The following is a 24,445-nucleotide window of genomic DNA, read 5'->3' on the forward strand; positions in this document are numbered from 1 at the left end:
TACAATAAATCCAATAAAGCTCCTTACTGATGTTGAAGGACTCGAGTTTCCTTATATAGATTGTTTCTTTTTAAACACAGCATTCACATTTTCTAATCACCTCCAATTTCAAATCAGTACAAATGTGATCTGTTTTCTTATTTAAGCCAGGAAACACATCAAACAAGAGTGCACAGTGATCCATTCATTATCTTCACTATCATTCAGGAGCACACAGGAATTGATCGCATCCTAGCACGCAGAAAGCAGGAAAAGACCCTTGACAGCTCACCAGTCAATACCACTGTAACCCACTCACTCCTGGTAGAGCCTTTGAGCCATCTGATCTGCCTGTCATTAGACTGCAGGAGGAAATCCATATGAATAGGGGGCCATTCACACAGTTGTCACTGATGGGAAAGAAATGTTTTAGGAGCAAGATCTTCTGCACAAACCCAGAGAAGAAAAATTGTTTTCAATAGCACATTTATGGCACTCCAGGTGGGTATTCTTGAAAGCTACATGTCCTTGTCTGCTAACAAAGTCGACCATTATCATGAGGAGGATTCAATCCACCTTCACAGCATCATTTATGCTCCAGACCAGAAATACGTGAAATACTTGAAATAGGTAGAATAAAGGGCGAAATGATTTTGGGTGTATTGTGTGTCTGACAGATCAGCAGAGTAGAAAGTGGTTCATCTCCAGGGTCATTTATTTGTGTGGCACGGTGTCAATCGGTCTTCTCTAACTGTGAGGAGATAATGGAGGAGAAACACCACCACAACAACTTCACATAGCTGGTTCTGGTTCGCGGTCAGCAAGATACCGGGATTCCTTAAACACTGACGCCAACAAATCTATATTTCTTTTATCTTCCCTCACTCTTTTTCATAAGGAAAGGGCAATGAAAACATAGCTATTTATCATTTTTAGCTGAACACTGGTTAAATTAACAAACAACTGCAGGTTAACTGTGGTTGATATGGTCAATGCGTCAACTGATCACATCAATTTAAGAATTGAAATGTAAAACTGGATTTGTATCCATTTTAATCTGCTCAGTTTATAGTTCTGAATCAGGGCCTTCAATATATAAATACTGCATTAACTGTACTGAACATTTTCATATATTAATGCAGTTCATCTTATTTTTAGGTTTTGTTAATTAGGCTGCCGCTAAAAACTGCAGTATTTCTGCCAGAAGGTGATGAGACATCTAGGAGTTATTTTAGCCTTTTTACTTGAAAATTCAATTAATAAAATTTAAAAGGTAATTTGATGAATGGATTTGAATGAAGATACTTTTCATCCAGGTGCCAGATGATTTTATTGTACTGAAAAGTGAGTATTGTCTCCCGTTGCTGCTACTCTGAATTCAGCTACAACTTCCTTCTACCATAAACATATAACAGCTGAAAATAACTCAATGTGAATAAAACTGTCAATGTAAAGACATATGAAAGGAATGAATGATAATACAAAATGAAATGTGCAGCCTGTTCACTAACTACATCACTATTTACTGCTAATATGGACTGAAACCAAAAATGTATAGTTCAGCACATCCCAAAAAAATTCCCACAAAAACATATATTGAACCGGACTACTTCAACCATTCCTCACGCATAAAATGTGAACACAAATGTGAATAAACTTAACATAGCTATATTTGGCGCTTGTGCACTTGTCTCGCCTGAAAACACAACAAAAGTAGTAGTGTAAAATGAATATTGTCTGTTGTTGCTGCTACTCTGAAAGTCTTGAATGTGACGTCACCCATTGGTTTGTGGACTGCTGCTCGGAGGCCGATAGTTTCGGATCTGGGCAGCGCCATTTTGAAAATTTCAGGTGCATGCCGGGAAAAATAAAAACACGGATTCTACTTATATGGGCATCAGGAGGTTGCGAGGGCTGGATTTACCACAGTCTACACCGGCAACCAAGTTAGCTGTTACGACTAACTATAACCACAAAACTCCGGAGAAAACTGTCGGTGTGAAACAAGTTCACGGCTATTGCTATTCCTGCAGTCTATCTGTCCGCGCTCCTGAACCTGTGAATCAATCAACCTGTCAATCACGACGTAGCCACGCCCCAATGCATACTCTGCTTTATCGTCAAATATAAAATCAGGGAGGCCAAAATTTCAAAAATGAACATCATACTGCATTGAAGAAGGCTTTAAACTAGCGATTGAGACCGAAAACATTTACTGAGGTTAGAAATCAAGTTAGAAGTTGGTCAATTCTCCATTTACTTGTATAGATACGGAAGTCCTTTTGACACCAAATGGTTGCCCCCTGGTGGCCTTTTGATAGAATGCAGTTTTAAGTTACTTTCGCGTTGGCCTCATTGCAGAGGACCGGAACTCCCCGCCTGGCTGCTACCGCCCTCTACTGGAGAAAATGAATATCGCCCAACAAACTTACTAAGGTGAAAACAGGTAAGTTTTCTCTTGTTTAAAAGTGACACAAAGTGTTAATAATAATAATAGCCAGAAAAATAATGGTGGAGGGGCCAAGATAATGACACAAAATAATACAATATCAATTCTGCAAATAATCTTAGCATCTAAAATGTCCATGGTAACACAATGTAAGCACTCAAACTGGGCTTAGAGCATGCCGTCTCGATTACGGCAATTTTGTAAATGATGCAGGTTGTATCAGATCATCAAAGTGCAGAAGGGTAAGAGCAATAAGCAGTCAATTGTGAGGTGTAATTTTGACTTTCTCTGTATCTATACTTTATTGTTGTGACTCATTTGTTATGTTCCACTTTAGCTGCGACTCCACTCCAGACTCACAGCAGAAGGTAGCTGTGCCACCCAGCTGTCATCCTGCATGTTTGTTGTTTCCCCTCTTCAACAGTGGAGTTGCACCACCTCATGGCTCAGTATGACTACCTCCAATAATGGGGAAAATACCCCTGACAGTAATAGAGCTATCGTATGAATGTAAGTTCAAGCTTCTGAAGTCTTCACAGTGAAGAATCTCAGGGAGCATCAGTGCAGTACATTTCAGTGTGAGAGAAACTTCTCTGACAGCCTGCCTGTCGACTTGCCTTGAAGGCAATGAATAAAGTCTGTTCTGTCTGAGCCGATTGTGTAATTTTGTGTTATTGACTGCATGAGAAAAGACAGAGGATGTTGCTTAGCACTGCACAATTTTGAAGGGGATGTCAAAGAAACAGGTCTGCATGCAGGAGTTAGTAAAAAGGTGGAATTTATTAACAAAAATACTCAAGTCCTCATCCACTCAATGTGCAGAATACTGAATATGTAGAGTTTGTTCACTTTCATCTGCTGAAAGTGGAAAGACTCTTTGTGCTCACCAGAAATCTGAGTTTAATGTGTGATTTGAGCAAGATTTCTGAAATCATAACTAGTTTGGAGCCATGAAGAAGGAGACATCTTGTCTCCAGCAGTTAAACTTTTGAAATAAAAAAATATTTGAACATATTCATATACTTTTTTCCCCAATGAACAGAAGGGGTAGATATCAGTTTAAGAATTTCTAACTAGATAATTAAACTTTTATGTGTAGTATCAAACATTTTTCAAAGTTGAACCTTTTTTTATAGTCTTAAATGAAACAGTGGCAAAAATGAACCCCATGAAATTCATCAAAAATAGCTGAAAACTGAAGAAAAAAGAGAAATCAGCTAAAACATACAGCCCGTGCAGCAGTTCTATCCAGTCCAGGTTTCCATCCAAATGTAGCAAATTTTTAACTGGATTTCCAGAGAATTACGTAATTAAAGGAGCACCAGTCAACATTCAAACAGTAATAAAAATGCATAAAATATGATGGAAATATGACATTCATGTGTGTTTAGTGTATTAATTAAGGTCAGTGCAGTGTTCATCACAATGTATGCATATTTTTGACAAACTAAACATTTCTGCCATACCCATGTGTGAACAGTTTTTTTATTTATCGTTTCCGCAATGTATTTTTTTCTTTTTTTTTATTAAAAAAAATTCTGCTTTTCCATTTCGCTTTCTATAAATGCAACAAAACAAAAAAAGAGTGTAAATAAAAAGAGGCGGAAGGAAACGCACCTTAGTGACTTTATTTTTTTTAAACTTCCCAGCCTCACCTAACTGGACTGACCTATGCAAAGATATCTAAATAATACAGACAAACTATTAAAAATCATTGAGGACTCTTCAGTTACTCTTAACTGTTGTAATTCCTCTATAGGCACACATACACCAAGTACCACATTTAACAGTTTTTCTTTCCTCCTTCAGCTTGAATAGAGCACCAAATGCAGCACACCTGTTTTCACTATCACTGATGAAGCAGATGATCTAGAATAAAACTTAAAATTAAAAAAAAACATTATCACAGCAGGACTGACATATTTCAATAGAACTTGAAACACAAACTACAAAACTTACATAAATCTGTTAAACTTTCAACTGAAAATTGGACTGAAATGAACGATTCAACAGACAAAAACACAGGTAATGTTAGGAGACAGAGCCTAGAGAACACCATTATATACAACTCATTTTTCCCCAAATCTAATCTTCTAAACTGCAAACAAATCCAACTTATATTGTTACATCCTAGAGGTTAACATGACAAACCCTGCTATGTGACTTAGAATTTGCTGACATAAAGACACTAATTACTATGACATCTGTTTCCTGTTCTTTGACCCAGGACTTGTTTTGTCAATCACACATCGGTTATGAACCCACTGATTTCTCAAAAGAACATCATTTACTTCCCTTTTACAATAAGCCATCTGTGTCCACACGACTTCCTTCCTTCACCGAAAAGGTCCTTGTTCCCTGGAAACCTGAGCTCGAATGCGTTGAAAAGGAAATCCAGTGTGTTCATATTTAACCTCTTTACCTGGAATAGACATCTGGGTGTTAACTTACAGCCACCAGCCAGCTCCACAGAAACTGATTTTCACCATCTAAAAATATACAGATTAATGGAGACACCTGGATAAAGGAGTAGAGACAATAAAGATTGACACGTATGAAAAAGAACGAAAAAAAAAGAGGGCCAAAAGACAACAGAGATAAAACAGCTAAATTACAAAAAACAGTAAAATGATGAACATTTCTCAAATTAACTTAAAACCATGACAACAAATGTACTTTTAACTGTTTCCTAAATATAAGAAGACCTTCACCATAGCATTGTCAAATCAAACAATGTGTGATAAAAAATGGTGGGCTGAGAAAATCTATGTGCACGTTCATCTCAAGTCAGTGGAGGTGACAAATGTTAAATCACCAAGTCTCTCCTCTGATGCTCAAGTGTCTGCTGTTGTGCATACTGGAGACGTGCAAGGACGTGTGTTCCTGTTAAGGCCCTTTAATATCTGTACTGTATTCCCTGACATCAGTGAATCAATAGCATTATACCAAAGCTCTCAGTGCCTTTAAATGAAAGTCAGAAGTAGATGGACTCTCATTATGGCAGTGTTCCACCATGTCTGTGAAATACAAAGACCTTTTTGAGCTAATGAAAGTATAATGACACTCCTCAAGCATCCATGCAGTGGTCTGTTGATTGTGTTTATCGACTATTGCCTCACGTATTTAGATTTAAATGAGTGGTCTTGTTTCAGGTATACGAATAAAGCTTTTCAATATTCCAAACAGTTTTCCACAGGGGCTGCGGCCCCTGAAAAATTTAAATACAGAGAGGATCAATCAGTAAAAATCTCCTGCTTCTATCTAGGGCTCAGAATTGTTATGTACCAGTGCGTGATTAAGTTTTCCATTTACAATGCCAACAGTTCCTCGCTTCAGAAGAAGTCATTACCCGTAAGAAATGCTTGTTTCCCACATTCAATCGGTTTGTTGCTAGCATGAGCAACGTCTCGACTAACTGATTCACCTTCGTAACTTCAAGGTCTACCACACGTCCCTGAGATACATCGACGCTGTCAAGGAACGCACACAGGTGTTAATTCACTGAGCGACTTAATGGATGAAAATCATCTTCCTCCTCCACATCACATCAACCCAAGCAGCCTGAAAGGTCTGTGTAATTACGTACATGGTTTACATTCAAATATGAGTTTCAACTCAACGAAATGACTCCCCGTTAAGCAAACAAATGAGGCAGTCACTTCATGAACACACAGTGTGGAGAGCACGACGCAAAGAGGTAGGATGCAAGAGCGTGACCCGAGGCAATTATATATATACAGTACTGTGCAAAGGTCTTAGGCCGTCATACAAACAGAAAATACAGGAAATATGTACACAAAATTTTACATTATATATATAATATTATTATTAATTGAGGCTCCATTCCATTTAGGTTTAAGAGAGCCAGGTTCCTGCTATTGCTCAATAGAATACAACCAGAAAATACAGGAAATATGTATGCTGTATTAAAAAAAAAAACAGGGGAAAAAAATAGAAAAGACAACAGCTTCTATTGGCTAAAGTGGCAAGTATTTAGTGTGACCTCCCCTTACACTTGAACAATAGCAGGAAGCTGGCTCTTTTAAACCTAAATAGTCTGTGTTTCAACATCATTGACTAGGTATGGTAATATATTGTCCCACCCAAGCAGTTGGCTCCTGATTTCTCATTCTGTGACTGATCCAGACAGGGGCACAGTATTCTGCTGCGGAGTATGTGAGGGCCAGTGTTGTGGTAGCGTTGTGGCTTCTGTCCCCAATTTCTGTGCCTGTGAGCAGGTTGTTTCTAGACATTCCTTTGTGTTCATTGTGATGTGATGTTCATTAAAGCTGCAGTATGGAGTTATGACTTAGCCAGAACATTTGAACAAGTACAACTTTTGGGTCTCTCCCCCCTTCCTCTCTGCTTTCCCCCCCACAGAGGAACCTGCCGTGCACAAGCAGGCTTGTAACCACGGTAACAGAGGACGCCAGATAAGCATGTATCAAGCAGGGGTACTTACTTGTCGAGCAGAAATGTGGCTAAATCTGCGTCGCTGTCAAATCCTTTCAGATCCCGTAGCTCCCTCCACCTGTCTGTGTCACCTCGACCCACAGGTGCGATTTTTTGGAGGTACACGTCAGGCAATGGAGTAGGACTCTGCGGGGGGTACACAGCGACACAAAGGGCTCTGCGGGGCTATGGCATGGAGTTGACACAGTACTATAAACCTGGCTTTAGTTTAGTTCTTTGTCAGCTTTTGTGTTTTGGAAGTGAAATAGACTGGAGACTGTTTTTGCTGTGTTTTTTTTTTATGTGACAGGTTTTCCATTATTGGTCCACTTTGTCAAGGTCTTCAGTGAGGACTTGCTCCAGTGAGTCCCACTATGTGTGTGTATGTGTGTGTGTGTGTGTGTGTGTGTGTGTGTGTGTTTGTGTCCTGTTCCAAGGTGTGTCAGGGACCTCCAATGACACTTTTAATAGAATATTTAATTTTTTGCTGATGGCTACCCTCTTGTTGTCACACCTTAAATTGTGACTCATTTCTTGTTACTTCTTTCACAGTTTCATTATCCTTCATGAATCAACATCACAATACAAAAAACAGCTGGCTAAAGAGTTGCTGTGTGTGTGTGTGCGTGCATGTGTGTGTGTGTGCACTGATTGCATGGTCTTGGCATACTACTGTGCATTTAGACTTTGCAGGTATATCAGTCCCTCAGTGTTATAGCATGTAGAACAAAAGACATATCTAAATGTGCATTAAAGCATGCAGAGAATCTTTGAAATTTTTTTTAATAATATTGAAAGGCAGAGGTGCACTTCATTATCCAGTGAAATGGGCCAAATATACACACACAGTGTATGACACTGCAGTGCAATTGCTGGAGTGAAATTAAAATTACAGTAGATATTTCCAGGGCTACAGCTAATACTATTTATCTTAATTATAGATTAATCTGCGGATTATCATTTATTCTGAAATGTTAGATAATGGCGAAAAATGGAATTCATAATTTCTTACAGGACACTTTTGTGTTTCACATCGCTTGTTTTGTTTAATACTTTAAAACCTTATAATGTATCATACATTTTCAATTTATGTTGACATTGTCAGAAGGGTGATGATTCTACTTTAGGTTTATTATTGAGATCGTAGTGGGTTCATTATAATGAAACTAATGCAGTGCCTGTTTAGAATGGGCTGATTGCTTGGCCTCCAGCCACTACTTCAACGCGTAGAACATTGAATAAAGTTGATGTGATATGTGAACGCGTAACAAAATGAAAGACATTCTACTATAGACAGATTATAATAAGGCAAAGGCAATATCAATGAATGCTATTTGCACCCCAGTACAATTAGAAGTGGATGCTATTTGTACCCTGGTATATATAGCAAAGTGTTTTAATTGCACCCGTCTTGGTGCAAATATCAATGTATGCTATTTGCACCCCAGTACAGGAGTGCATGCTGTCGGAGGGGAGCGTCTGGAGATGCGGAAGACTCCCGTATCCCACCGGGACAGCGGGATAAATATAGGTCGCTGTTCTCTTCTGTATATTATATAATCATTTCTGTCCGGTGAGAGCTATCACTTCCCGGCGTGAAAAAATGTCAGATGTGGCGTGTGAGCATGAGAGCAGCTTGAAATGCGTGTCTCACGGCCAATGCCTGAGACTTCAGAGGTCTGAAATGTATTTGGTATCCATAGCAACCATATACTTATCTGTGAAGATTTGATTTCCATCATATAACAACCTGAAGGTTTTAATTCAGATATTTTCGGGTTTTATGAATTTACTTAGTTATGAAAATGCAGCAGAGTGATTCAGAGTGAAGTAACTGGGAACTGACAAACTGAGGAAAAATTATGAAAAAATAATACAACTTTTCCGCCAGAAATGTCTTTAGAACAAACATTAGAGATGAAACCTTTCTAAATTCGCCCTTTTCTGTTGATGTGGAAGATGAATGTCCTCCATGTTTTCACGTTGTTATACGTCTAGGGTGCAAATAGTTCAGCTGTGTGGCCGAGGCTATTTGTACCAGGGGTGCAAAGAGACACTCCGTTATAAAAATAATCAGCCATGTACTCTAATAGTAAATATGTGTGTGGAGGGGGGGTTCTCGTTTAAATTCCAATAAGGGATGCATTTAAAAGTAAAATACTGTGCATCTTAAAATAAAGATCATATTGAGCGTTCCTATTTTCTGAGTAGGTTTGAGATTTTTTGCTCCAAGATTTGTGTTTGTCTGTAGCAACGCTTCACAATCACCATGGTCTCAGAACATATGAGACAAAACTTCCCGTGGAAGTATTGGGCTCTGTGCGCCTCCTATACTTAACAATACCTGAAGGCTTACTATGTAGTCACTTGTTGCTAATCTGCTAAACATGCTGCCCTGAAGCTCTGTCCTGCCCTTGCAGAGAGCGAAGCGACTCAATGATAGCTGGTGTATTCAAAGTTTCTTAATATTATTATTTTTCCCCCAGCAATGCACTTGGTACGTGTGGAGTCAATTGGATGAACAGTTCAAGAGATATGTGAAGGACAAACACACATATACATACAGAGATTCAATGCTTAATATAGTTCCTAATATTTTGCTAACCCTAACCCCTCATGTATGTTAATGTAGTGGACAAAATATGAGGAACATCATTCAATATAATGCACCCTAATACACCACCATCCACTACGACTTCAATAACAAACATAAAGTAGTATATATGCCTGAATTCTGTGTAGACACAAACTACACCAGACCTCTCCCTGGCCTGACCCTGACCTCTGCCTCTGTTATAATTTCCTGTGCCACCCAGAATCTATCCCATCAATTTAGCTGCCTTAGCAGTTTGTTTCACTAAAATGACCTTAAGAACCTATTGCTAAAGTATCAGCGACATTGCCTATGTGTATCTTAACAAACCTAACCTTTAACGTTAACCCTAACCTTTCCATATGTGTAAGCTACAACTATGACGTTTTTTTAAAATCCCTTAAACCATTCTGTCTCATCCAATTTCACAGCACACTTGAATCAATACCTCGCAACCTCAGGGTGTTCCCTGTGCACCACGTATGAAATATGAAACACCCTATTCAGAACACACATGGCTGTACTGATGGCCAAATCAATAATGGGAAGGCAGAAAGGCCCTTGTGGAGAGGAAATAAAATCTTCTCTTGAGGAGTAAAATGGAGCAATTTCCCAGCTGGGGTTCTATCAGTAGTCTTTGTAATTTCTTGAAAGAATCTGCCCACAAACAGCCCCTGGTTAATCATTCATGTAAGAGCAGAACCTTTCAAAATGCTGAAATGTCAAGTAGATGTTATAAAGGCAATTGAAGGAATATCAACAGCAATCTCAACATTCCACATAAAGGGACCATGTGCCACTGATGCACCTTCGCTTGTGTTAGACTTCCCTTAGATCTGAGATTACCCTTGCTTTCAGGAGCAGGACCAGACACTTCCAGCATTTCTATAGACACAACCATAACCGTGTTCTCCTCTTCTGCTCTTCTATACTGATTCTCATAATCATATTAGCTGTTATGTCTTAGATTTCTTAACAGACTAATTGTATTTTCCGCCTAACAGCATGATTGCATCATCCAAGACGTGGAAAAAGTAGCAACATTTTGACTCCAAAAAGTCAACTTACTATTGATCATAAACTGCAGATCCATTCAGACAAAGATTTGTTTGAAACGCACATACTGGCCTCATGGACACTTCCACTTGAGTTCCCCCAACATGACTCTCTATCATGACACTCATCATCACATGTATGTTTAATACATGTGATGATGAGTGTCAGTATGATTTATGTCCACACACTACAAAAGTGCTGTAAATTTCCATCTTTCAAGCAGGTGTAATAAAGTGCTTAAACAACTTACCTCCGCTTCTCACCACGCCTTTTACCAACAACGTGATGAACGTCCTGGTACTGCACCTGAGGTCGATCTGGTGGGTGGTGGTAGGGATGTTGGTAGAGTTGGAGCTTCTGGCATTTGCTCGTGTGAGAGCACTGTCCGGTGAGGCTTTGCCATTGGTTTTACTGTAGCCCTGTAGTTGGCCTTCTTCTTTTCTCTTGAGATGAAATTAGAGATGGATTTGGCATTCGGATTGGGCAGAGGAATGGAGAGAGTGCAGAGGATGGAGTCGTCTCTAACTCTGCCGACAATCCGACAATCCTTTTGTACTGTCCCTTTATGGAGGTTATTTTACTGGGGGAAGTGAGGTGATTGGTTGGTGGCTGATTTTTGAGCATCTTGATGAAGAGGTACAGCAGACGACTATCCTCTGTCACCTGTGCTGCCTGAGGGTACCTCATCCACCCAAATTTTGTCTTATGGGCTGCTCTGGTCTAGGGTGTGTCAGCCCCAAGACACCGGCCAAACAGGGTGTAGCCCCACCTGGACTTGTACCTCTTCACAAAGTTGGCAGCAGTCTTGTCATGCTCCTGAAGAGAACTGGCAGCAGTGACGATCTTCTGCCTCAGGTTTGCTGGAACGGTTGTCTGCCAGTTCAAACATCAGCAAGGCTAACGCCTCCACTTCCTCTATTCCTGGCAGATGCAGATGTCGCTAGGTCATCAGCACATCCTGCACAGCGGGGCTATCCTCCTCCTCCACCTGTTCTGCTTGCGTTAGGATAGCATGTTTCCTACAGATGACATCAATAGGATCATCCTCTGCAGGCATGTGGACACCCTCATCTGCTATCTCCTCCTCGCTTTGCTCAGCCGACTCCTCTTTGTCACGAGCCTGCTCTTCCTCAACTGCAAATATGTAATTGTACTAATCACAAATGTTTCTCGCCAGTTGTAACTGGAAAAGCGAGGGCTGAAAACCATGTGCAAGACAAGCACGGCCATGGGAGCATGTGGCTCCTCATCAGCTGTTTCTCTTAATTCTGGGTTTCTATCCACCGTAGTGAACCCGCAGTGCACCCCCGTCTTGATACGGCTGTCTTTACATCCACAAACAGAGCCCAACAACAGAAAGTGAACTGTTGCCTGGCTCCAACAATTACTGTAAAGGGAAGGCATTCCCTTCAACTGCAGTGACAATAAAGCCTTGTTCATTATCTATTCAGGTGCAAGAACAGTCACTGAGCCTCCCACATTTCTGGCTTAATTTCTAGAGCCAATCACCACCTGAGTCGGAAAGCGCCATGTTGCAAGTTACTAATAAGACTAATGTAATGTTGTAACATTATATTCAATATATTATGTCATCTGTTTCTTAGTTTTTCACAATGTACGAATAGATTATATGCTGACACAATGTCATGGTTCCACCTGACATTCTGTGCATTGTGTTGGTATATCCCCTCATCATCCATACCCCACTTTCTAACAAATAGATACTGGTAGACCATGGCCATGCTGCTCTGTTTCAGTGTCACAGCCTCCCCAGGGCCATTAGCACTTGAATATATGGGTTATTATTGGACTTGTATTCCTGGCATTTATACGAGGCCTGGAATACACTGGCCTTTGAGACAGGAGGCTTGATATTGTGACTTCCATAGCTTTCTCTCACCTGCTTGTGTGCAAGTGTTGCATACATAATGAATGAGACAGTCACATATCTCCAATGATTAAAATAACTTACCCTTTCCATACACAAAAAGCTACAATTTGAATGATAGAGCTTTAATTAACTTTGGGGCCCTGTGCACCAAATATTGCTCTTGAGTATGACTCTTTTTAAAAGTCTGACCTTACTTTAATAGCCCTTTAGTCTTAATGTGGGGATTTTAAATTCAGAGACTGTTCTTACAGAGACTCCGGTAAGAGCAGAGGATGGGGATTGTGCATATACTCCAATAACCAGTGGTGTACAAATGCAACCATCACCGGCACACACTGCTCGTCAGATCTGGAGTACTTTACACTGAAGTGCCGGCCCTTCTATCTGCCTCGGGAGTTTACAGTTATTATTGTTATGGCTGTATACATCCCACCTAGCTCCAACATCAAGCTAGCTCTGGACACTCTACTGTCTGTCATCAACAAATGACAGACTGTATACCCAGATGTGATTTTCATCATAGCTGGAGACTTTAACCAAGCCAATCTGAAAACTATCCTCCCTAAATTCCATAAGTGTGTGACATGTCCCACGAGAGGCTTAAACACATTGGATCATGTCTACAGCAACATTAAGGAAGGAGGTCTCCACACTCCCTCACTTAAGCCTATCTGATCACCTCTCCCTCTTTTTCACCCCGGCATACAGACCTCTCATCCGGAAAACTAAGCCCTGTGTGAGGATCATCAAGATATGGCCTGAGGGAGCTTCCAGCCAACCCCAAGACTGTTTTGTGCGCACACACTGGGATTTATTTGCTCATCAGGACATAGACGACTTTACATCCACTGTCCTGTTTTATATCAAGAACTGTATTGACTGTGTCACTGTGGACAAACGCATAAGGTGCTTCCCTAACAACAAACCATGGATGACTGGGGACGTCAAGCATCTGCTGCAGGGACGAAATACAGCCTTCAGGTCTGGCAACAAAGATCTATACAGCGTTGCCAGGTCCAACCTGAAGAGAGGCATCAAGACAGCTAAGGAAGGCTACAGGCAGAGATTAGAAGGGCATTTGAGAGAGGGTGACCCACGGAAGGCATGGCAAGGTATTCAGCACCTCACTAACTACAAAGGCGGCAAAGATGCAACCACCAGCAGCAGTGACTCTTGAGTAGAGGAACTGAATCACTTCCTCGCCCGCTTTGAAGTGACATATACAGCCGGGAATAAGACAGCCTGGCACTTACTGTCAGCACAGAGGACATAAGGACCGTGCTCCGAGGTGTTAACCCCAGGAAAGCTGCCGGTCCTGATCGCATCCCGGGGAGGGCACTTCGAGACTGCACCGACCAGCTGGCAGAAGTATTCAGCAAAATCTTTAACCTCTCCGAGTCTACACGCACCGTCTCCAAGTGCCTTAAATCTGCCACCATAGGTCCCAAAGAAATCATCCAGCCTTAATGACTTAAGACCAGTAACTCTCACCCCCACTGTGATGAAGTGCTTTGAGAGGCTGGTTCTGAAGCACATCAAGGCTGCACTGCCACCCACCTTGGACCAGCACCAGTTTTCATATAGAGCAAATAGGTCGACAGAGGATGCCATAAACACAGGCCTGCACACTGCATTATTCCACCTGGAACATCTGTGAGGCTGCTGTTTTTGGATTTCAGCTCTGCATTCAATACGATCATCTCCAACAGACAGGATACCAAGCTGCTGGACCTGGGTGTGAATCAGCACACATGTAGTCCAGGTCAAGGACTTCTTAACCAACCGCTCACAGATCAGATCAGGTTGGGGACCCATCACTCTTCACCCCTGACACTCAGCACCGAAGCCCTGCAGGGTTTTGTGCTGAGCCCTCTTCTGTTTTACCTCTACACACATAACTGCACACCAACACCCAGCACCAACACCATCATTAAGTTTGCGGACGACACCACTGTGGTAGGGTTAAGCCAGGGCAGCTCAGCCCTGAACTAAATGAGGTTTAATCAGAAGTTGTGAGCGTGGTAAATTTTATCAAAACCCGACCACTGAAAGCGCAACTGTTCTCTGCACTTAGTGAGGAAATGGGAGCTGATCACACATTTGTGCTGTTTCACAGTGAAGCATGGTGGCTCTCCCGGGGCAAAGTGCTGTTGCGCGTCTTTGAGCTCAGGGCAGAGATTTGGATCTTCTTAGAGGAGGAGCGCATGTATGAGGCTGCAAGCAAGTTCAGTGATGATCAATTTCTGTTTAAGCTGGCCTACCTCAGTGATGTGTTTGGCAAACTGAATGAATTAAATCTTCAGCTCCAAGGCAAAGACAAGCACCTACCTCACCTGGCAGACAAGATCACTGCATTCTCCCGAAAGCTCGAGGTATGGGGCAGGCGCCTCGATCAACAAAATATAGGCTTCTTTGAGAACCTTAGTGAAGTTGCTGAAACCACTGATTCTGGAGCCACCACAGTGATCCCATGTATTAAGCAAGCACATCTCTTCCCTGAGAGGATTGTTTCAAAAATACTTCCCGAACATCAAGCCTGCAACCAATCTTTGAAAAGATGTGCAATGCAAAACAGGCTCAATGCAGCCCCTAATGCAGGGAAAAGACTCATATGTTCACTTGCTCACCTGTCTTGCCAAATGCATTTCTCTTCTCTTTTTTTTTTTTTTTTTACAGATTGCAAAGTGGCACTTTCATTTTCTCTATTTTTGAACTTGATGCAAGTAATGACACAGCTGCACTTTTATTTTCTCTATTGTTGAACTTGGTTTAATTTGATGTTATTGAGTTAGAATTTCGATACAACATAATGTTAATTGATGTTACTTCAATAAATTTGAAAATGTTAAGCTTGGCGTATTTCATTAGCATTGTGTTGGGGCGACCGGGGCAGGTGGGGCTTGAAAATTCCCCCTTGTCCAAAGATGGGAAAGTTTGAGAACCACTCCACTAAACAAAGGAGATGATTGTGTGTTTCAGGAAACAGAAGCAGGATCCTGCTCTGTTACACATAAGAGGAGAAATTGTGGAGCAAGTGCCTTCCTTTAAATTCTTAGGCACACACATCTCCCAAGACCTCACATGGTCTAACACAGTCATTGAGTCGGCCTAAAACATCACTGGAACACAACTACCAGCACTTGAGGACTTGCACAAAAGTCACTGTCTAGGCCACAAACATAATCAGGGACTCTTCCTACCCAGGACACTAACACTTCACCCTGATGCCCTCTGGAAGGCGATACAGGTCCATGAGATCTCATACTTCCAAAATGCTTAACAGTTTTTATCTAGGTGCTATCAAAATTGGACTTTTTCCTCCATCTGTCATCAACCTAAGAGAGCTTTACGGCAGATAAACGTCTGTCAACCCTACAACTCATCATAATTGAGAAGAACAAAGTCTGCAGGCAGACAACCACCAGACCAGGCAGTCTGACAGAAGGCCAGCCAACCTTACCATCGTCACAGCACACCGCCCGGACCTGCAACGCTCTTTGAGGTCTTCCACTTGCCGTGTGTACGCGTGGTACTGAAGGAAGGACAGCTGAGGCTCTCCATGGATAAAAGTAGGATCTAAATATTGCATTAATCACGGGTTGATGTCAGATCGAGTAATTCAAATTTTCTTTAAAAGTAAACTCAGTAAAACTTACAAGTTTCTTAGCTTCCACATAATTACCTTCATCTTAAATTCATCATTCACCATCATCTTTCATTCATGTCACTATATTGGATAACAATCTGTTGAATTCATTTGTTATTGCAAGTTCCTCATTACATTTATTTATATCATATATTAGTAGTGTGTAGTTAATAAAAATCCAGTCAATTGTTTGTGTCTATTCTTTGAAGTGATACAGGGTTTCTATTGAACCATAGAGCCACAAATTCAGAAATGTGACTGATTTATCAAAATGTATTGATTTATTCAAATTAAATCAACCAATTAATTAAGTAAATACATATTTCCTCCTAAACACGGAGGTGCTGCCCCTGATAACGAGATAATATAATTTTAAACATCCAAAATTGCTACACTATCTACTGGAATTAAACACACTATTAGGAAGAAAACTGATTATGCACCCTAATACCATGTGCACTGGATTCTTTGTATTTTAGAGGATTTCAGACTTTTGAGAGAAAAGAATCTGACACACACTGTCCATTCATGTTACAAAATCCTTAAGCTCACGAGTGGTCCTGTCCTACTTTCTAAATGCCACAGTCCATTCTCTCTTGAAAAAAGCCTCATTTAAACTACAAATGAAGATAAATCACAGGCCAATTTGTAAGCTCCTTTTCTTGCCAAGATCCATGAGGAGACTCATTGCTATCCGTTGATTGCTCTTAAGACTGTATGGTCCATCTGCAGAGATCACCTCAGCACTGAAACTGTCATAAATTACCTTCATTTAGATGCTTTATTATGGTGATTCATCGCACTTAGTTCTCTTTGACCTCAGTGTTCGGCATTGCTGATCTCTCAATCCATCTTGAAACCAATCATCTACTGTACTGTGCAGTCATTTTCAAGACAAGTTGTCTAGATCCAGTTGTTATGGTTTAGTTCCATTGTATGCGTATTGTAGCTTTGGGTCATTGATGCACATCTAATGTGATCTAATATGACGTTTTGCACTAATGGGACACATCTGTCATTATCTAATGCCTTGTACATTTAATGGGTAACAGCAAGATTAACATACATGGTGACGTTGCTAATATAATATCCAGAATAAGAGGGGGGTTTAGTTCTCTAAACTTGTGCAGCAGACAACAGGACTTTAATACATGCTAATATTTCACTAGAATCTGCTAGTTAGAGCTGACAGATATCTATCAAAGTCTGGGAATGTGGGGACAGATCCCATCTACAAATTCACATCTAAAGTCGTTTTACTGACTTCCAACAAGTATAGAAAATGTTATATTTAGGTCTTTTGGGACATTTTGGGACATATGAATAGAACACAGCCAGTGTCTGCTGTGGAAAAGGTCTATTCAGTGCTAGGTCAACAAAAATGCAGACGAGTAAGACTAAACCACATTATCTGGTCACAGGTTTTGAGCTTCATTAATTATTATCTAACTTGCTAAATTACCACATAATGTTGTTGAGTTAAAATTAACAAATATGGTTTATTTCTTAACGGGACTATCACCAAGAACATAAGTTATTTTTAAATACATTTACTCAACTGCTGTACATCAGCACTTGCAATTTTGAGATACTTTTACTTTTAATATTTCCATTTTATGCAATGTGACACTACATTTCAGAGGGATTTTGAGACAGCTTCAGTTATTTTTCGAATTAAGATCAAATAAAATCCATTGTTAAAGATTAAACCATCCAACTTTTTTGGCCTGCGACCAGTTACAAAAAACTGTTCAGTTGTCGCTCCTTGTTACATTTCAGATGTCTATGAGTTATTAGCAGTTCCACCAAACAGTGATGTCCACTTAGATCTGGACAAACCTGCATCAAGAGGTTTATGGGAATTGTACAAAAGTGCCATTGGAATAAGGTTCACTGCTCACCAGGTGTTGCTGAACTGATCAAAGACGTTGCCAACATGACATGTGTTGCTCCCTCCGTAACAAGGTGAAGCTCAGAGTATCATCACATCATAAAGGTAATGAGTCTAACCAAGGCCCAGCTGATTGAAGTCTATAGCTGTGTCCCAATTCAGGGGCTGCATCCTTCGAAGGACGCATTTGAAGGCCGATTACGTCACAATCGCCACGCAAAGGCTGTCCCAATTCAAAGGCTCCTTCGAATGCACCCTTCAAATGCGGCCCTCTTTTCAAATTACATTTTAGGGCATGTATTCAGTAATCTGTAGTGGTTTATATGTTTTAAAAGAAACCCAAAGAAGGTAGTAAGAGTCTTATAAAAAGATGCTAGTGAGTTGCATTGTGGGAAATGTAGTATGGGTGTTTTTAGAGCATCTCAGACTGGTGCTTTTTTTTAAAGTGCAATACTAAATCACTGGAGTAATCTGATTGCTAATTGTTCTTTTGTTCAGCACATACAGTATAAATATATACATCCAATACCATGTATGCAGCGATTTACAGTATCACAAACAACAGAACTGGAAAGTGTTTTTTCTTCATTTAGTTTTCCTTTCTTACTGGGCTTTCCCTCCAGAAATGTACATTAAGTGTAAATGTACTGGGTTGAGTATGTTTGCTTTAAGCTGCAAAGGAAATGGCTGTAAATGAGGAATTCAGATTAGATAGCAGATCTTCAGTGTCTTGGCCAAAGAGCCATTCATCTCACATTGCTGCTGTCAGGTGGAAAAACCAAGTGAAGGAATTCTCATTGTTTGTCACACGGTAAGCTATATGTGGACATCTGGGCTGTCTGAGCCATTTCCCAGCTGCTTAGTTTATAGATTATTTTTTTTGCCAGTATATATTTCATGATGCCAGGTTCATTTTTCTCCTGTTAGCTACAAACCCTGACAAATAAGAGCGCACACCAGCTGGAAAATGCCAATACTGCTATTTCCTCGATACAAAAGGAATTGGGTTGAAGTGTGTTTTATGTAACACTGCTGAAATGTAGCCCGTGTATTCCCCCAAAACATGCAGCAAATTACATTTTGGCACCTGAGGCACACAAAGAGAAAAGGTTCAACTTTAATACTGTGACTTTCATTTTGAGCTACTAGTTGAACGCCTTTGTCTAGTTTGCAGCTGATGCACGATGGAGCGAAGTTTGTGTCATCAGCAGTTGTAAGAAATAAATTCAGATTAAGACTATATTCATAACATCAATACTTTTCAAATATGTGTTTTTATTTATAAGATGCATTAATGTGAAGGGAATATTCCTGAGCAGTTTCAGACTTACTTTAAAAGCAAATTCACAGGTAAAGTTCTCGTCAGTCTTTAGATCTTCATCCTCCTAAAGTTCTTACTTGCAGAGGTCAATTTTCAATAAGATTTAGAGGTTATTATGGAATAGCTCTTTCCACCTGACAAGAAACTGTTCCTCTTTAAAAAGTTATGAAAGACGCTTAAAGGAACATTTAACTGCTTTTCTAGATGCATATTTGTCTGTGAGTTTTAAGAAGAGATTTTTAAAGATGACACTAAGTTTGCCTGCTTGATATCTCCAGGCAGGGAGTTCCACAGCTGAGGGGCCCGAACAGCGAGGGCCCGGTCCCCTCCGGTGACATGTCTGAATATAGGAAGGCATCAGTAGGGTTCTGCCAGAGGATCTCAGGCAGTGATCAGGCTCATAAGGAGTTATATAGGCAGGACCTGACCAGTCAGTGCTTTAAAAAACAACAGTAAAATCTTAAAATCAATTCTTTAACTCACAAGTTTTCTGCTTGTCCCTGCTTGGTATATTATCTGTTCTTTATCATTCTTTGTGTACATTTTAACTTGTGCAAACTTAACTAAACCAAACAAATGTGTGTTTAGGGATCCACAGTAAGTTCAAACCACGGCACTGACAATTTACGAATGAATGAAGATGTTCACAAATACTTGTCATCGAAAGCTAACTGGTGTGTTTGTTTTCATTATTATGAAAGAAGCTCTGTCAGTTATGAGAACCTGCATGTGTATATATATATATACTGTAATGAAATGTCAATGTTTGGAATGTTTATAAGTCTGTTTATTTTGGTAAAGGAGCAAAAGCAGTACAATCAGTGAAGATGAATTAGGCTAAAATGAATAAATAAATCAAAACGTATGTATGTATTACATTCAGTGTAAAATATACTGACTTACAGTAACATATATTGTCTGATCGGGTGCTCATGATGACTTACTGTATATTTTGATGAAGAAAAAAAAAAAGTTTCCCACACAAAAGTTTCACATGGATGTGCTGAAATGTTATATGTCTGAGGTTTCCATCAGCACCTAAATGCATTTGCAGATTGGAGGATGTGAAAATAAACTTCAAAATAAACTCCATAATGAGAAGCTCTATGCCAACCCTGTCTCCTATAGGGCTACATGTATGTATCACATGTAAAATACAGGAGTCTGAGGTTCACGTGCTGAGCCCTATGTAACAGCAGCACTGTGCTCGGGGTTTTGCTTAAATGTTAATAAACACTTTTTTTTTTTTTTTTTTTACTGTATTAAACCAAGATAATGATCTTTCCCTAACCTTGAAGATCCCCTCCAGACATGTAATAACATAAAAAATACACCGCATAGAACAGTAATGTATGTCTGATGTGTTTTCTTCCACAAAAAAATATAATGACCGCATTAAAATCCTTAAAAAAGGCCTCTACTCCTTTCCTCTCTAAACAATTTCAGAATCTATAAATATGCAAATATATTTCATTTCAGAGGTTTAAGTGCTGGATATAATGTCTCATACTTTACTGGAGTGTTTGTGTGCGCTGGAGGTTTCAGGTTTCCACATCACACTTGAGTAAATTGTGATGTACACCTCGTAAAATAAGATTATTAGTGAGCTCAGAGAAACTTTCCACTCACAGCAGATGAATGTGAAAACAGCCTGCTAGTGTCACACATTATGACAGACATTCCGCACAGTGACGCTCAAACATTCAACTGTGAGAACAAGAAGAAGAAAAACACTTTTTTTGGGTCAAAAGGGGGTTGTTGTCAGGGTGCAGTCTTCTTCCTGTTGTTACCCCTTCCTTGTGTTCCTGTGTCTCTCTTCAATTCTAATATTACTTTTGTTTTATTGCATTATTTAATATTGCCTTACTTTTACTCTATTGTTATTTTTTATCCTATTATTTTTTTGAACTAAATTTAGATTTTTTTACATTTTATTCTTACATTTGTAACAGTTTTGTTGTATTGTTATATATATAAGTATTGAACACGTCACCATTTTTCTCAGTAAATATATTTCTAAAGGTGCTATTGACATGAAGTTTTCACCAGACGTCGGTAACTACCCATGCAATCTACACATGCACAGAAATCAAAACCATAGGTGTCCATAAATTATGAGTAATATAATGTGAAATGACACAGGGAAAAAGTATTGAACACATGAAGAAAAAGGGAAGTGCAAAAAGGCATAGAAAGCCAAAACACCAGCTAAAATCTATCAGTAATAGAACAGAAAAAGACAGCAATCCTGTCACTTGCAAATTAATATCAACTGGTTCATTCCCAACTGATGGCCTATAAAAAAGGTGTCTCATTACCAAGGTGTCACACAAGAAACATCTCATGATGGGGGAAAAAGCAAAGAGCTCTCTCAAGACCTTCACAACCTTATTGTTGCAAAACATACTGATGGCATTAATTACAGAAAGATTTCTAAGCTTCTGAATGTTCCAGTGAGCGCTGTTTGGGCCATAATCTGGAAGTGGAAAGAACATCATTTCACCATAAACCAGCCACGACCAGGTGCTCCTCGCAAGATTTCTGAAAGGAGTGAAAATAATTATCAGAAGAGTTGTCTAAGAGCCAAGGACCATTTGTGGAGACCTTCAGAAAGACCTGGAATTAGCAGGTACAATAAGTAATGTACTCAACCACCATGGCCTGTATGCACGCTCATCACACAACACACAATTGCTGCAGAAAAAGCATGTTGAAGCGCGTTTAAAGTTTGCTGCACAACATTAAGACAAGCCTGTGAAATACTGGGAGAATATAGTCTGGTTAGATGAGACCAAAATTGAACTCTTTGGATGCCATAATACACACCATGTTTGGAGGTCAAATGGCACTGCACATCACCCCAAAAACATCATACCAACAGTGAAGTTTGGAGGTGGGAACATCATGGTGTGGGGCTGTTTTTCAGCACACGACACTGGCAAACTTCATATAATTGAAGGAAGGATGAATGGAAAAATGTACCGAGACATTGTTGATAAAAATCTGCCACCATCTACCAGGATGATGAAGATGAAACAAGGGTGGACATTTCAGTAAGACAATGACGCCAAACACACAGCCAAGGAAACTCTCAATTGATTTCAGAGAAAGAAAATAAAGCTGCTACAATGGCCCAGCCAATCACCTGACTTGAATCCAATAGAAAATCTATGGAATGAACTAAAGATCAGAGTTCATAGAAGAGGCCCACGGGACCTTCAAGATTTGAAGACTGTTTGTGTGGAAAAATGGGCCAAAATCACACCAGAGCAATGCATGCGACTAGTTTCTCCATACAGGAGGCGTCTTGAAGCTGTCATTACCAACAAAGGCTTTTGTACGAAGTATTAAATAAATTTCACTAAGCGTGTTCAATATTTTTTCCCTGTGTCATTCCATTTTATTACACATAACTTAATTTCTGAATTTATTTATTTTGGTTTCTTTGTATGTGTGGATTACTGAAAATGTCATGTCAATAGCACCTTTGGAAATTGTGTGTGTGTGTGTGTGTGTGTGTGTGTGTGTGTGTGTGTGTGTGTGTGTGTGTGTGTGTGTGTGTGTGTGTGTGTGTGTGTGTGTGTGTGTGTGTGTGTATGAGAGAGAGAGAAATAGATAGATATTAATAAACCATAAATACCCAAATTATATACAATCATAACAATCACACACACCAAAATAGAAGAATGGAAACAATTCTAGTTTATAAATACGAATACAATAAAGAATCAAATTATCATGAATTATAACATTACAAATAAAAAAAAGAAATAATAGTAAATTGCACAAATCCTATATAACACAATTATATAGGATATAGGATTATATAGGATATGCCACATGACATGAAAAGTTTCACTGATCATACTGATCCTTTTTTTTTTTTCTAGTGTGGCAGCAATAAACTTCCGTACTGGCATGCTGACAGATGTGCCATTCTGTAGATAAATGCAGCTAAAATTACTTCATAGACATAATAGGAAGCTTTTCAAAAGCAATTATTATTATAGGAAGATTCGCATTTGCAAACACCATCTATTTTCCACAAATCATCATACTCATTTGTAAATTAGATTTTATTTGTGCATCATTAAACACATATTTGTCACTAATGTTCACATTAAAATGCCTCCATAATGACACAATGAGGAGAAAAAGAGAAAAAAAAGACTCCCACACACTGGATGTGTATTTAACATTGTTTCATTAAAATACAACTCTTTGTCTTTTCATGTCTAACCTAACCATCAGCTGCCTATTTTGACTCCCTTCTGAGGGAAGTGAATGAGATAAGGGAAAAACCATTAGTAAAAAAACACACATCCTGTCCCGCAGTAAACATCATATTTAAAGGTAGTGCAGATGTACATATATCCACTTATCTCGCTATAACTCTTGGAAACTGTCCAAACTGTGACAAGCTGACAGTTATTATAAGTAATGATATTCCTCTCTGTGACAGCCTATCAGCTGAACACACATTAAACTCAGTGTGGGCTGCGGGGCCCCGGGGCCGGAGACATGAGGAGATTTCCTACTTAAGAAGAATAGCATTTTCTCACAGTCTGAAGAACATCATCATCAGGTTCTTGATGCTGTGCGTAATGACACTGCTGCACATAAACACACATATGCTTTAATGTATTACGTGACATGTAACACAGACACACACACACACACACACACACACAGGATGAATTTTCTCCAACCTCACTATAACAACTGAAAGGATACATATATCCAAACTTTAGATGTGCCACACTGTGTTCAACTATCTGTACAGATGTGTGTGTTGGTGTACGTGCGTGGGTGTGTGCGTGTGTGTCAGAGGGAGAGGAGGGTCTGTCTTGCTACATTGGTCTCAGCAGTGGCAGCTGTGATAAAGCAACTATTAAAGTCACATTTCCTCTCCCCTGTCCAGTGGTTATACCTCTAACACGATCACACAATCAGATGCACTATAGTGGAGCTCCAGCTGTTGAGAGTGAATGAGAATGAGAGACAAATTGAGTTATTGGTGTCATGCATACATACAAAACATCTCTTGGACAGCGTGCTTGGAATTAAAAACACTTGTGATAGTTTGATATGTTGGTCCTTCGTGTTATTTTTGGTTTCCAAGGTGAAACATGAACGGACTAAATAGAGAAAGCTCCTCTCGCTGAAT

The sequence above is a fragment of the Scomber scombrus genome, chromosome 10 (assembly GCF_963691925.1).
Source record: "Scomber scombrus chromosome 10, fScoSco1.1, whole genome shotgun sequence".
Taxonomy (NCBI): Eukaryota; Metazoa; Chordata; class Actinopteri; order Scombriformes; family Scombridae; genus Scomber; species Scomber scombrus.